This window comes from Mustelus asterias, chromosome X (assembly GCF_964213995.1).
Source record: "Mustelus asterias chromosome X, sMusAst1.hap1.1, whole genome shotgun sequence".
In the NCBI taxonomy this organism is placed as follows: domain Eukaryota; kingdom Metazoa; phylum Chordata; class Chondrichthyes; order Carcharhiniformes; family Triakidae; genus Mustelus; species Mustelus asterias.
In genome coordinates, this window is record NC_135834.1 from 1,897,007 (window position 1) to 1,910,928 (window position 13,922).

The window sequence follows — 13,922 nt, forward strand, 5'->3', positions numbered from 1 at the left end:
ACAACCACCCCAACCCACCACATCACACAACCCCACCTTTGCACAATCAAGGGATGTGGGAGAGGCATCAGTACGTTCGACATGGCTGGGTTAGGGCCAAATGGCAACGGGAGAAGGAGAGAATTTGTTTTCCAGATGGAACTTGCTGGCTGTTCTCCCATTTTCTCAAATAAACACCAATGCATTGCAAGGCAAATTACCCCTCGTCACTGTCCCCCATCAAACACTCCCAGGACACATACAGCACGGGGTTAGATACAGAGTAAAGCTCCCTCTACACTGTCCCCATCAAACACTCCCAGGACAGGTACAGCACGGGGTTAGATACAGAGTAAAGCTCCCTCTACACTGTCCCCATCAAACACTCCCAGGACAGGTACAGCACGGGGTTAGATACAGAGTAAAGCTCCCTCCATACTGTCCCCATCAAACACTCCCAGGACAGCTACAGCACGGGGTTAGATACAGAGTGAAGCTCCCTCTACACTATCCCCATCAAACACTCCCAGGACAGGTACAGCATGGGGTTAGATACAGAGTGAAGCTCCCTCTACACTGTCCCCATCAAACACTCCCAGGACAGGTACAACATGGGGTTAGATACAGAGTAAAGCTCTCTCCACACTGTCCCCATCAAACACTCCCATAGAAACATAGAAACATAGAAACTAGAAGCAGGAGTAGGCCATTCGACCCTTCGAGCCTGCTCCGCCATTCATTTTGATCATGGCTGATCCGCCCTTCCTCCCATATCACTTGATCCCTTTAGTCCCAAGACCTATATCTAATTTTTTCTTGAAATCACACAATGTTTTGGCCTCAACTACTTTCTGTGGTAGTGAGTTCCACACATTCACCACCCTTTGAGTGAAGACATTTCTCCTCACCTCAGTTCTAAAAGATTTACCCCTTATCTTCAACTATGGAGTTCTGGGACTCCCCCAACACTGGGGACATTCTTTCTGAATATACCCTGTCTAACCCTGTTAGAATTTTGTACGTTTCTATGAGATCCCCTCTCACTCTTCTAAACGCCAGTGAATATAATTCTAACCGACTTAATCTCTCCTCATGTGACAGACCTGCCTTCCTAGGAATTAACCTGGTAAACCTTCGCTGTACTCCCTCCATAGTAAGGACATCCTTCCTCAGATAAGGAAACCAATACTCCACAATACTCCAGCTGTGGCTCCCAGGACAGTGGCAGCAGTGGCCGTGTCTCCGCAGTGGAGTCCAGCCCTATAACTCAGAGGGCTAAGGAAAAGAGGAGGAAGGCGCTATTAATCGGGGACTCGATGGTGAAGGGGACAGACAGGCGTTTCTGCGGAGGTAGGCGGGATTCTCGCATGGTGGTCTGCCTCCCTGGGGCCGGGATCCAGGATGTCGCTAGTCGCGTCCCGGAAATCCTGAGGTGGGAGGGAGAGGAGCCTGAGGTAGCGGTACATATTGGTACCGCTGATGTGGGTAGGAAGGGAGAAGGGGTCATGAAAAGGGAGTACAGGGAATTAGGGAGACAGCTGAGAAAGAGGAAAGCAAAGGTAGTAATCTCAGGATTACTGCCTGTGCCACGGGAAGGTGAGGGCAGGAATGGAGTGAGGTGGAAGATGAATGTGTGGCTGAGGGACTGGTGCAGGGGGCAGGGATTCAGGTTCCTGGACCATTGGGACCTCTTTAGGGGCAGGGGTGATCTGTATACAAAAAACGGGTGGAACTTGAATCACACGGGGACCAATATCCTGGCCGGTAGGTTGGCTAAGGTTACTGGGGAGAATTTAAACTAGATAGGTTAGGGGGGGGGGAGCTAGAAGAGTTGACTAGGATCAAGGAACTAATTGATGGGGTGGAGGATGCAGGGGTGAGGGGAATTACAAAATTAATGGTAGAGGAGAGGGTGCAAGTGAATGAAGGCGGTAATTTAGATAAGGGAGTAGAGGGAGAGGGTGTTCGCGACTCATCAAAGCGGGTCCAGATAAAAGCTGGAATAAGGACACTTTGCCTGAATGCACGAAGCATTCGGAACAAGGTAAATGAGTTGATGGTGCAAATCAGCACAAGTGGGTACGATCTAGTGGCCATTACAGAAACGTGGCTGAAAGGTGACCAGGACTGGGAGATGAATATCCAGGGGTATCAGGCGTTTAGGAAGAATAGACAGGAAGGAAAAGGTGGTGGGGTCGCGCTATTAATAAGAGATAATATCAGGGTAGTACTGAGGGATGACATAGGCTCTGAGGAACAAAACGTGGAATCATTATGGGTAGAGATGAGGAATAGTAGAGGGAGAAAGACACTAGTAGGTGTGGTATATAGGCCCCCAAATAATAATGTTGAGGTAGGGAGGGCTATAAACAAGCAGATAAGGGATGCGTGTAAAAACGGAACGGCAATAATCATGGGGGACTTCAACATGCACATTGACTGGCAGACTCAAGTCGGTAAGGGTGGAATGGAGGAAGAGTTCTTAGAATGCTGTCGGGATAGTTTCCTTGAACAGCATGTTACGGAACCGACGAGGGAACGAGCTATTTTGGATCTGGTATTGTGTAACGAGGTAGGTAGAATTAAGGATCTTATTGTGAAGGACCCTCTTGGGTCTAGTGACCACAATATGGTCGAATTTCTGATTCAGATGGAAGAGGAGAAAGTTTGGTCCCAAACCAGTGTCCTCTGTTTGAACAGAGGGAAATATGATAGGATGAGGGATGAATTGGCTAAGGTAGACTGGGAGAGCAGGCTGGCAGGTAGGATAGCTGAGGAACAGTGGAGGATTTTTAAGGAGATCCTTTTCAGTTCTCAGCAAAAATATATTCCAGCAAAAAACAAGGATTGTAAGAAAAGGGAGAACCAGCCGTGGATAACGAAGGAAATAAAGGAGAGTATTAAAATAAAAACAGCTGCGTACAGAGTGGCCAAAAATAGTGGAGAAACAAGTGATTGGGAAAAATTTAAGAAACAACAAAGAGAGACTAAGAAAGCGATAAAGAAAGGAAGGATAGACTATGAAGCTAGGCTAGCAATTAATATAAAAAATGATAGTAAAAGTTTTTATAAATATATAAAAAGGAATAGAGTGGCTAGAGTGAATGTTGGACCCTTGGAGGACGAGAGGGGGGAGTTAATAGTGGGAAATGAGGATATGGCTGAGTCTTTAAATAAGTTTTTTGTGTCGGTCTTCACGGTGGAGGACACAAATAGTTTGCCAAATATTAACGATAGAGGGTTGGCAGCAGGAGAAATACTTAATACAATTAATGTTACCAGAGAGGCAGTGCTGGGTAGACTAATGGGACTGAAGGTGGATAAGTCCCCGGGTCCGGATGGAATGCATCCCAGGGTATTGAAAGAAATGTCAGAGGTAATAGTGGATGCGTTAGTGATTATTTATCAAAACTCGTTGCATTCTGGGGTAGTGCCGGTTGATTGGAAAACGGCTAATGTTACGCCGCTGTTTAAAAAAGGAAGGAGACAAAAGGCGGGTAACTATAGGCCGGTCAGCTTAACGTCTGTAGTAGGGAAAATGCTGGAATCCATTATTAAAGAGGAGATAGCAGGGCATCTGGATAGAAATGGTTCGATCAATCAGACGCAGCATGGATTCATGAGGGGAAAGTCGTGCTTGACGAACATGTTGGATTTTTATGAAGATGTGACTAGGGCGGTTGATGGAGGAGAACCGGTGGATGCGGTGTTTTTGGATTTCCAAAAGGCGTTTGATAAGGTGCCCCATAAAAGGCTACTGAAGAAGATTAGGGCACACGGAGTTGGGGGTAGTGTGTTAAAGTGGATTGGGGACTGGCTATCCGACAGGAAGCAAAGAGTCGGAATAAATGGGTGTTTTTCCGGTTGGAGGAAGGTAACTAGTGGCGTGCCGCAGGGATCGGTACTCGGGCCGCAACTATTTACCATTTATATAGATGATCTGGAGGAGGGGACGGAGTGTAGGGTAACGAAGTTTGCAGACGACACAAAGATAAGTGGAAAAGTGAATCGTGTGGAGGACGGAGAAGATCTGCAGAGAGATTTGGACAGGCTGAGTGAGTGGGCGAGGATATGGCAAATGGAGTATAACGTTGAGAAATGCGAGGTTATACACTTTGGAGGAAATAATAACAAATGGGATTACTATCTCAATGGAAACAAATTAAAACATGCTACCGTGCAAAGGGACCTGGGGGTCCTTGTGCATGAGACGCAAAAGCCCAGTCTGCAGGTACAACAGGTGATCAAGAAGGCAAATGGGATGTTGGCCTATATTGCGAAGGGGATAGAATATAAAAGCAGGGATGTCTTGATGCACCTGTACAGGGCATTGGTGAGGCCGCAGCTGGAATACTGTGTGCAGTATTGGTCCCCTTATATGAGGAAGGATATATTGGCATTGGAGGGAGTGCAGAGAAGGTTCACCAGGTTGATACCGGAGATGAGGGGTTTGGATTATGAGGAGAGGCTGAGGAGATTGGGTTTGTACTCGTTGGAGTTTAGAAGGATGAGGGGGGATCTTATGGAGACTTATAAGATAATGCGGGGGCTGGATAGGGTGGAGGCGGAGAGATTCTTTCCACTTAGTAAGGAAGTTAAAACTAGAGGACACAGCCTCAAAATAAAGGGGGGTCGGTTTAAGACAGAGTTGAGGAGGAACTTCTTCTCCCAGAGGGTGGTGAATCTCTGGAATTCTCTGCCCACTGAGGTGGTGGAGGCTACCTCGCTGAATATGTTTAAAGCGCGGATGGATGGATTCCTGATCGGTAAGGGAATTAAGGGTTATGGGGATCAGGCGGGTAAGTGGTACTGATCCACGTCAGATCAGCCATGATCTTATTGAATGGCGGGGCAGGCTCGAGGGGCTAGATGGCCTACTCCTGCTCCTATTTCTTATGTTCTTATGACAGGTACAGCACGGGGTTAGATACAGAGTAAAGCTCCCTCTACACTGTCCCCATCAAACACTCCCAGGACAGGGACAGCACGGGGTTAGATACAGAGTGAAGCTCCCTCGACACTGCCCCCATCAAACACTCCCAGGACAGGTACAGCACGGGGTTAGATACAGAGTAAAGCTCCCTCTACACTGTCCCCCATCAAACACTCCCAGGACAGGTACAGCACGGGGTTAGATACAGAGTGAAGCTCCCTCTACACTGTCCCCATCAAACACTCCCAGGACAGGTACAACATGGGGTTAGATACAGAGTAAAGCTCTCTCCACACTGTCCCCATCAAACACTCCCAGGACAGGTACAGCACGGGGTTAGATACAGAGTAAAGCTCCCTCTACACTGTCCCCATCAAACACTCCCAGGACAGGTACAGCACGGGGTTAGATACAGAGTAAAGCTCCCTCTACACTGTCCCCATCAAACACTCCCAGGACAGGGACAGCACGGGGTTAGATACAGAGTGAAGCTCCCTCTACACTGTCCCCATCAAACACTCCCAGGACAGGTACAGCACGGGGTTAGATACAGAGTAAAGCTCCCTCTACACTGTCCCCCATCAAACACTCCCAGGACAGGTACAGCACGGGGTTAGATACAGAGTAAAGCTCCCTCTACACTGTCCCGATCAAACACTCCCAGGACAGGTACAGCTCAGGGTTAGATACAGAGTAAAGCTCCCTTCACACTGTCCCCATCAAACACTCCCAGGACAGGTACAGCACAGGGTTAGATACAGAGTAAAGCTCCCTCTACACTGTCCCCATCAAACACTCCCAGGACAGGTACAGCACGGGGTTAGATACAGAGTAAAGCTCCCTCTACACTGTCCCCATCAAACACTCCCAGGACAGGTACAGCACGGGGTTAGATACAGAGTAAAGCTCCCTCTACACTGTCCCCATCAAACACTCCCAGGACAGGTACAGCACGGGGTTAGATACAGAGTAAAGCTCCCTCTACGCTGTCCCCATCAAACACTCCCAGGACAGGTACAGCACGGGGTGGGGGGGGGGGGGGGGGGGAATGCAGTGTGTATTTACTCGGGGGGGGGGGGAATGCAGTGTGTATTTACTCGGGGGGGGGGAAATGCAGTGTGTATTTACTCGGGGGGGGAGGGAATGCATTGTGTATTTACTCGGCGGGGGGGGGAATGCAGTGTGTATTTACTCGGGGGGGGAATGCAGTGTGTATTTACTCGGGGGGGGGAATGCAGTGTGTATTTACTCGGCGGGGGGGGGGGGGGAATGCAGTGTGTATTTACTCGGGGGGGGGGAATGCAGTGTGTATTTACTCGGGGGGGGGGGAATGCAGTGTGTATTTACTCGGCGGGGGGGGGGGGGAATGCAGTGTGTATTTACTCGGCGGGGGGGGGGGAATGCATTGTGTATTTACTCGGTGGGGGAGGGAATGCAGTGTGTATTTACTCGGCGGGGGGGGGGGGGGGGGAATGCACCCACCCTCGACCTTCCTGGCAGGCCATGGGTACGTGTCCATGTGGACTTTTGCACTTTCCTTTCATGGGTTCCATGTTCTTAGTCACGGTGGACACACACCCCAAGTGGTTGAAGGTGCAGTGTACGGGCTCCATGACTTCTCAAGCTACGATCAAGAAATTACGACAAAATTTTGGTACACATGGAATACCGGAAGTCTTGCTTTCCGATAACGGCACGGTCTTTGCTCACGGTGATTTCCAGAACTTTGTGCTCTCCAATGCTATCCTACATGAAAAACCCATCTGGTTCACAAAAGTCCTTTTGGGAAGGAAATCGTACCCAGTCTGGCCTACATGTGACTCCAGAGCCACAGCAATGTGGTTGACTCTCAACTGCTCTCGGGCAACTCGGGATGGGAACAAAATGCTGGCCCAGCCAGCGACACCCATGTCTCACGCATGAACAAAGAAAAATGTCTCGACTGCACCTCATCAACCCTCATCAAATGGACTGGCAGAACGGGTGGTTCAATCCTTCAGAAATGGCATGAGGAAACAACCCCTGGCATCCATGGTAACTAAACTGGCATGGTCTTTGTTCAAGTACAGGACCACACCGCACACCTCAACAGGTGTTGCTCCAGCAGATGGGACGATGGCTTCGTACCAGATTATAGAACATAGAACATAGAACAGTACAGCACAGAACAGGCCCTTCAGCCCACGATGTTGTGCCGAGCTTTATCTGAAACCAAGATCAAGCTATCCCACTCCCTATCATCCTGGTGTGCTCCATGTGACTATCCAATAACCGCTTAAATGTTCCTAATGTGTCTGACTCCACTATCACTGCTGGCAGTCCATTCCACACCCCAACCACTCTCTGCGTAAAGAACCTACCTCTGATATCCTTCCTATATCTCCCACCACGAACCCTATAGTTATGCTCCCTTGTAATAGCTCCATCCACCCGAGGAAATAGTCTTTGAACGTTCACTCTATCTATCCCCTTCATCATTTTATAAACCTCTATTAAGTCTCCCCTCAGCCTCCTCCGCTCCAGAGAGAACAGCCCTAGCTCCTTCAACCTTTCCTCATAAGACCTACCCTCCAAACCAGGCAGCATCCTGGTAAATCTCCTCTGCACTCTTTCCAGCGCTTCCACATCCTTCTTATAGTGAGGTGACCAGAACTGCACACAATATTCCAAATGTGGTCTCACCAAGGTCCTGTACAGTTGCAGCATAACCCCACGGCTCTTAAACTCCAACCCCCTGTTAATAAAAGCTAACACGCTATAGGCCTTCTTCACAGCTCTATCCACTTGAGTGGCAACCTTTAGAGATCTGTGGATATGGACCCCAAGATCTCTCTGTTCCTCATGATTGAGCCGATTATTCCCAAACTTGGCGAGGAGGGTAAAGTCCCAACAGGGAAAACCAAAAAAGAAACTTTGATTCTGCAGAAAGAACTTTTGCAACAGGTGATCTGGGGCGGCACGGTAGCACAGTGGTTAGCACTGCTGCTTCACAGCTCCAGGGTCCCGGGTTCGATTCCCGGTTCGGGTCACTGTCTGTGTGGAGTTTGCACATTCTCCTCGTGTCTGCGTGGGTTTCCTCCGGGTGCTCCGGTTTCCTCCCACAGTCCAAAGATGTGCGGGTTAAGTTGATTGGCCAGGTTAAAAATTGTCCCTGAGATGTGTAGTTAGAGGGATTAGCGGGTAAATATGTGGAGGTAGGGCCTGGGTGGGATTGTGGTCGGTGCAGACTCGATGGGCCTAATGGCCTCCTTCTGCACTGTAGGGTTTCTATGATTTCTATGATTCATGTAAGGAATTCGGGGATGGTCCCAGATGGGTCCCTGGGATCATTATGGAGAAAACAGGACCAGTATCTTACAAGGTCAAAGTTCAGGGTAAAGCCCTAAAGAAGCACTTGGACCACCTCAGGACCAGGGAGTCATTACCCGAGTCAACCCCCCGCCACCAGCCATGGAGATTGCCAGTGCTAGCCCTCAGCTTGAAGCTGACTCTGTGTTGGTCCCCCTGGATAGCGAAGGTACGGACTCGGAGATGGAGGTTGAAGGGGTGGGCCTCTGCGCTGAAGTGGAACCTGAGGAGGAACCCACATCGGTAACCCTGTGACTCTTCCTCTGGAAGAGAATGCCCCCTGTTCGGTTTACATCATGTGATCCAGCCCTGTTTTCAACGGACCTCTGACCAAGCGCCAAGTGATGGAAAGGATCTCCTTGCAGTGGGAGTGCAGGGTGAGACACGGGCCTAAGGGGGAGAGGGATGTTATGATGGTCACAAACTCCATGGGGGAATCATTAATACATCTCCCTGCGGGGTCCGTGGAGTATGAGCTCCCTGATTGAGTGAGTGGAGGCCTGCCCAATGGGAAGCAGCCAGCGGGGGTGTTTAAACCTGTTACTCTACCTGAACCATTGTTGTAAGTCCCGAGGTGAAGGCTACCTGACTGCAAGCTGCAGACACGGTCTTTTCCTGTGCTCACAATAAAGGGTGTTGGTGATGGGAAACTGGCGTTTGGCTGAATTACAACAGGTCGTATTAGGATCAAAGAAGAACAGACTTGAGGGGTCAAATGGCCTACTCCTGCTCCTATTTTCTGTGGGTGGAACCTGAAGAGAATTTGGCAGAGTATCAGTTCTGGTGAGAAAACTGGCTTGAAGCTCTCCAGCTCCACTGCCTGGTTTTCTCTCCAGATCTTTAAGTTTAAAGCTTATTTATTAGTGCCACAAGTAGGCTTACATTAACACTGCAATGAAATTACTGTGCAAATCCCCTAGTCGCCACACTCCTGTTTGGGTACACTGAGGGAGAATTTAGCATGGCCAATGCACATAACCAGCACGTCTTTCGGACTGTGGGAGGAAACCGGAGCACCCGGAGGAAACCCACGCAGACACGGGGAGAATGTGCAAACTCCGCACAGACAGTGACCCAAGCTGGGAATCAAACCTGGGTCCCTGGTGCTGTGAGGTAGTAGTGCTAACCACCATGCCACCGTGCTGCCCAAGATCTTGTCCCTTTAACTGCTAAAAAAGAGTGGGCCTTGTTTGAAGACATTCCAATGTTGCTTTTAAATTATTCAAATACATTTGTTCACTGGACCCTGTAATTAGAACATCATCCAGACAACATTATACACCAGAGAGCCCACTTAAAATCTGATCCATTGATCTGTGGAATAGGGCTGGTCTGGATGTTATTCTAAAAAGCAACATTTAATCATGAAAAAGACCTTTATGAGTAACGATGGTAAGCAATGGTTGTGATTCAGAGGGTACATTCATTTGTAAATATGCTTGCGAATGATCAATCTTGCTGAATTTCTGCCCAGCTGATAACCCAGCAATGAAATCTTCAATTAAAGGAAGTGGATGTTGATCAGCACACAACACTGGATTTATGGTGCTTTTAAAATCACCACAAATACAAACTGAACCATCTGATTTCATGACACGTACGATGGGGGTGGCCCAGTCAGCCGTTGTTGCCGGCTCTAACGTACCAGTGTTAACATGTTGTACTAATTCTTCTTCGACCTTGGGACGAATTGCATATGGCACTGCTCTTGCTTTGAAACCTTTTGGTTGACTATTAGACTCTATCTTGAGTTTCACTTGAACTCCCTTCATTGAGCCAAGTGCCTCTTCAATACACTCTTGCATTTATCCAGAAGGTGCTGGAGGTCTGTTTTGACATCAACCAGTCTGTTGACAGCACTTCAGTTCAGCTTTATCTTCTCCAACCATAATCTCCCAAATCGAGCTGGAAAATTACCATGGACCACATGGATAGACAATTCCATTGTCTGCTCACTCACCTGTACATTGACCATGATGAGGACCGGAATTTTCCCGTCCCGCCCGCCACGGGAATCATAGCGGGCGAGGGGCGGACCATGCAACCTCGGGCGGTGTTTTCCGGTTTTGGGGCGAGCGTATCCGGAAAATCCCTCCCCTGATCTTTTAACGGCATGACCTCTTCTGCAGACGGCTGTAAAATCACATCAGCTGGCTGTAAAGGAAGAGGCGTCAGCTTTTGTTGGTGTGTAGTCTCAGAAATTAAAGAATTACAGGAATTACAGCAGCACCAGTAACAACCTCCATCCTAACAGGTTGTCCACTTAACTTTGGAATCACCCAAAACCTCTGTGATTCACCCTGTACAGGTAACATAGTCATGATGTGGACACGGGCATTCAGCCTTGGATCTTCAGGTAAGCGTTCTCCAAGGCGGCCTTCACGACACACGACAGCGCAGAGTCACTGAGCAGAAACTGATAGCCAAGTTCCGCACACATGAGGACGGTCTAAACCGGGATGTTGGATTTATGTCACATTATCAGTAACCCCCACAGCTTGCCTCCTGGACTTGCACAATTTCACAAGCTGTACTGTCTGGAGACAATACACATCTCTTTAACCTGTGTTGAATGCTCCCTCCACCCACATTGTCTGTACATTTAAGACCTGGCTGGCTGTAGAGATTTGCATTCTAATCAGTATTCTGTAATTTGATTTCTGTGTCTGTGCCCTGTTTGAGAACAGAGACCACTCCATCTGACGAAGGAGCATTGCTCCGAAAGCTTATGGTATTTGCTACCAAATAAACCTGTTGGACTTTAACCTGGTGTTGTGAGACTTCTTACAGGTAAGATAGAACATGGAACAGTCCAGCACAGGAACAGGCCCTCCAGCCTACCATGTTGTGTCGAACATGACTCCAAGTTAAACTAATCTCTTCTGCCTGCCCTTGCTCCACATCCCTCTATTCCTCACATATTCATGTGCTTATCTAAAAGCCCCTTAAACACCCCAATCGTATCTGCCTCCACCACCACCCCTGGCAGCGCGTTCCAGACACCCACCACTCTCTGTGTAAAAAACTTGCCCCTCACATCTCCTTTGATCTTTCCCCCGTCACCTTCAGTGCGTGCCCCCGAGTATTAGACATTTCAACTCCGGGGAAAAAGATTCTGACTGTCAAACCCTATCTCTGCCTCTCAGAATTTTATAGACTTCTATCGGGTCTCCCCTAGCCTCTGCTGCTCCAGAGGAAACAACCCTAGTTTATCCAGCCTCTCCTCAGAGCTTATACCCTCTAATCCAGGCAGCACCCTGGTAAACCTCTTCCGCACCCTCTCCAAAGCCTCTACATCCTTCCCGTAATGTGGCGACCAGAATTGAACGCAATACTTTGAAATGCGGCCTAACCAAAGCTTTATAAAGCTGCAACATGACATCCTGACTCTTGTACTCAATGCATGCCGTTTGCCTTCTTTACCACCATAGCTTCTTCTGTGGCCACTTTCAGGGAGCTATGGACTTGAACCCCAAGATCCCTCTGTACATCAATGCTGTTCAGAGTCCTGCTGTTAACTCTATACTCACCCTTAACATTTGATCTCCCAAAATGCAGCAACTCACACTTACCCGGATTAAACTCCATCTGCCATTTCTCCGCCCATATCTTCAGCTGACCTATATCCCGCTGTGTCCTTTGACCTTCTACATTGTCCACAACTCCATCTATCTTTATGTCGTCTGCAAACTTACTAACCCACCCATCCATGTTTTCATCCAAGTAATTGATATATATCACAAACAGCAGTGGTCCCAGCGTGGATCCCTGCGGAACACCACTAGTCACGCACCTCCAGCCAAAAAAACACCCTTCCACCATCTTGCCCACATCCTCTGCCTCCAAGCACAAGTTCCCTCCTTTATCTTTGAGTGGTCCTACCCTCCCCTAAAGCAGGACCCCTGCAAAAATAACCATCTTTTGCAGGGATTTCTAAAACTCTTTCTCTGACTGTGGAGGTCGATCAGCCAGCAGCCGCAAAAAGAATAGAAATCTTGCTACTAAACCATAGGACACCTGAATCGAAGAATTAACTACTCGCCATACTGGAATCAAACTGCAATCAATCCACCAGGGCCGCAACACATCATCTACTCCTCACAACTCAAGGACTGTTCTGTATAACCTTTTATTTATATTTACTTACTATTGGACTCAAATCTCAATTCTAACCTGTATGAATGTAGATGCATGTGTTTTACCATTTTTCCTTACCTCTTTAGCAGTTAATAAACGTTATCATAATTCAAGAACATCCAGCAGAAGTAGCAGAGAGACTTCACCGAGGAGAATTCTGGGAGAAATTGTCGCAGTCACCCTGACTGTATAGTGAGTAGAAGAAGAACCCCTCCGGAGACAAACAGGAGAAGAGGGGCAGCATGGTGGCACAGTGGGTAGTGCTGCTGCCTCACAGCGCCAGGGACCCAGGTTCCATTCTGGCATGGGTCACTATCTGTGTGGAGTTTGCACATGGATTAGCCATGCTAAATTGTTCCTTAGTGTCCAAAGATGTGCAGGTTAGGTGGATTGGCCATGCTAAATTGTCCCTTAGTGTCCAAAGATGTGTAGTTTAGGTGGATTGGCCATGCTAAATTGCCCCTTAGTGTCCAAAGATGTGCAGGTTAGGTGGATTGGCCATGCTAAATTGTCCCTTAGTGTCCAAAGATGTGTAGGTTAGGGTGGATTGGCCATGCTAAATTGTTCCTTAGTGTCCAAAGATGTGCAGGTTAGGTGGATTGGCCATGCTAAATTGTTCCTTAGTGTCCAAAGATGTGCAGGTTAGGTGGATTGGCCATGCTAAATTGTCCCCAGTGGAGGTCCCTCTACGGAGGGATCTCCCCCAATTATCTCAGGGACCTGGGGTGGAGGGTGTTGCACGCAGCAGTGCCGTACAACCGTAGGTTTTTCCGGTACACGGGCTCCCGAGACTGCCCTTTCTGTGGCCTCGTGGAGTCCGTGGACCATGTCTACGTTCTGTGTTTTAGACTGCACACCCTTTTTGGTTTCCTCAAACACCTCTTACTGATGTTTTGTCTGCACTTCAGTCCCACGCTCCTGATCTACGGGCACCTGGTGTGAAGAGGGGTGGGTCGGGATGCCGACCTCCTCGTGAACCTGCTCCTGGGCCTGGCGAGACGCGCCATCAATAGGTCCAGGCAGCGGGCGATCGACGGGGCCGTCCATCCCGACTGTCTTCCCCTCTACCGCGGCTACATTCGCGGCCAGGTGTCTCTGGAGAGGGAGCATGCGGTGTCCACGGGCGCGGTTGACGCCTTCCGCGACCGCTGGGCGCCGCTGGGGTGTATTATCGACCCCGATAATCACCTTTTGGTTAGACGTTTTAAGTTTCCTTTCGACTTTGATTTTGGTTCGGGCTGTTCCCCCTTTCTTTTGGGGAGCTGCCCCTTTTACTTTGTCCCTAAGTTAATTTGAGTTTGTTTACTTGATTGGTGTCGAAAGAAATGCTAAATTGTCCCTTAGTGTTCATTATCCATTCACCTTTGCTGCACACTCTGCTGGCTGTGTATGGTGAGCTGAGGTGAAGCAGATGATGGAGCTGTGAGGAAAAGGGAGAAGCTGAAGATAATGAACTGGAGGACCGGGAACGCGCTCGCCGGGAAAAGTGCGTCATAACGTCACGTGGCGTGGGGGGCGCGCACGC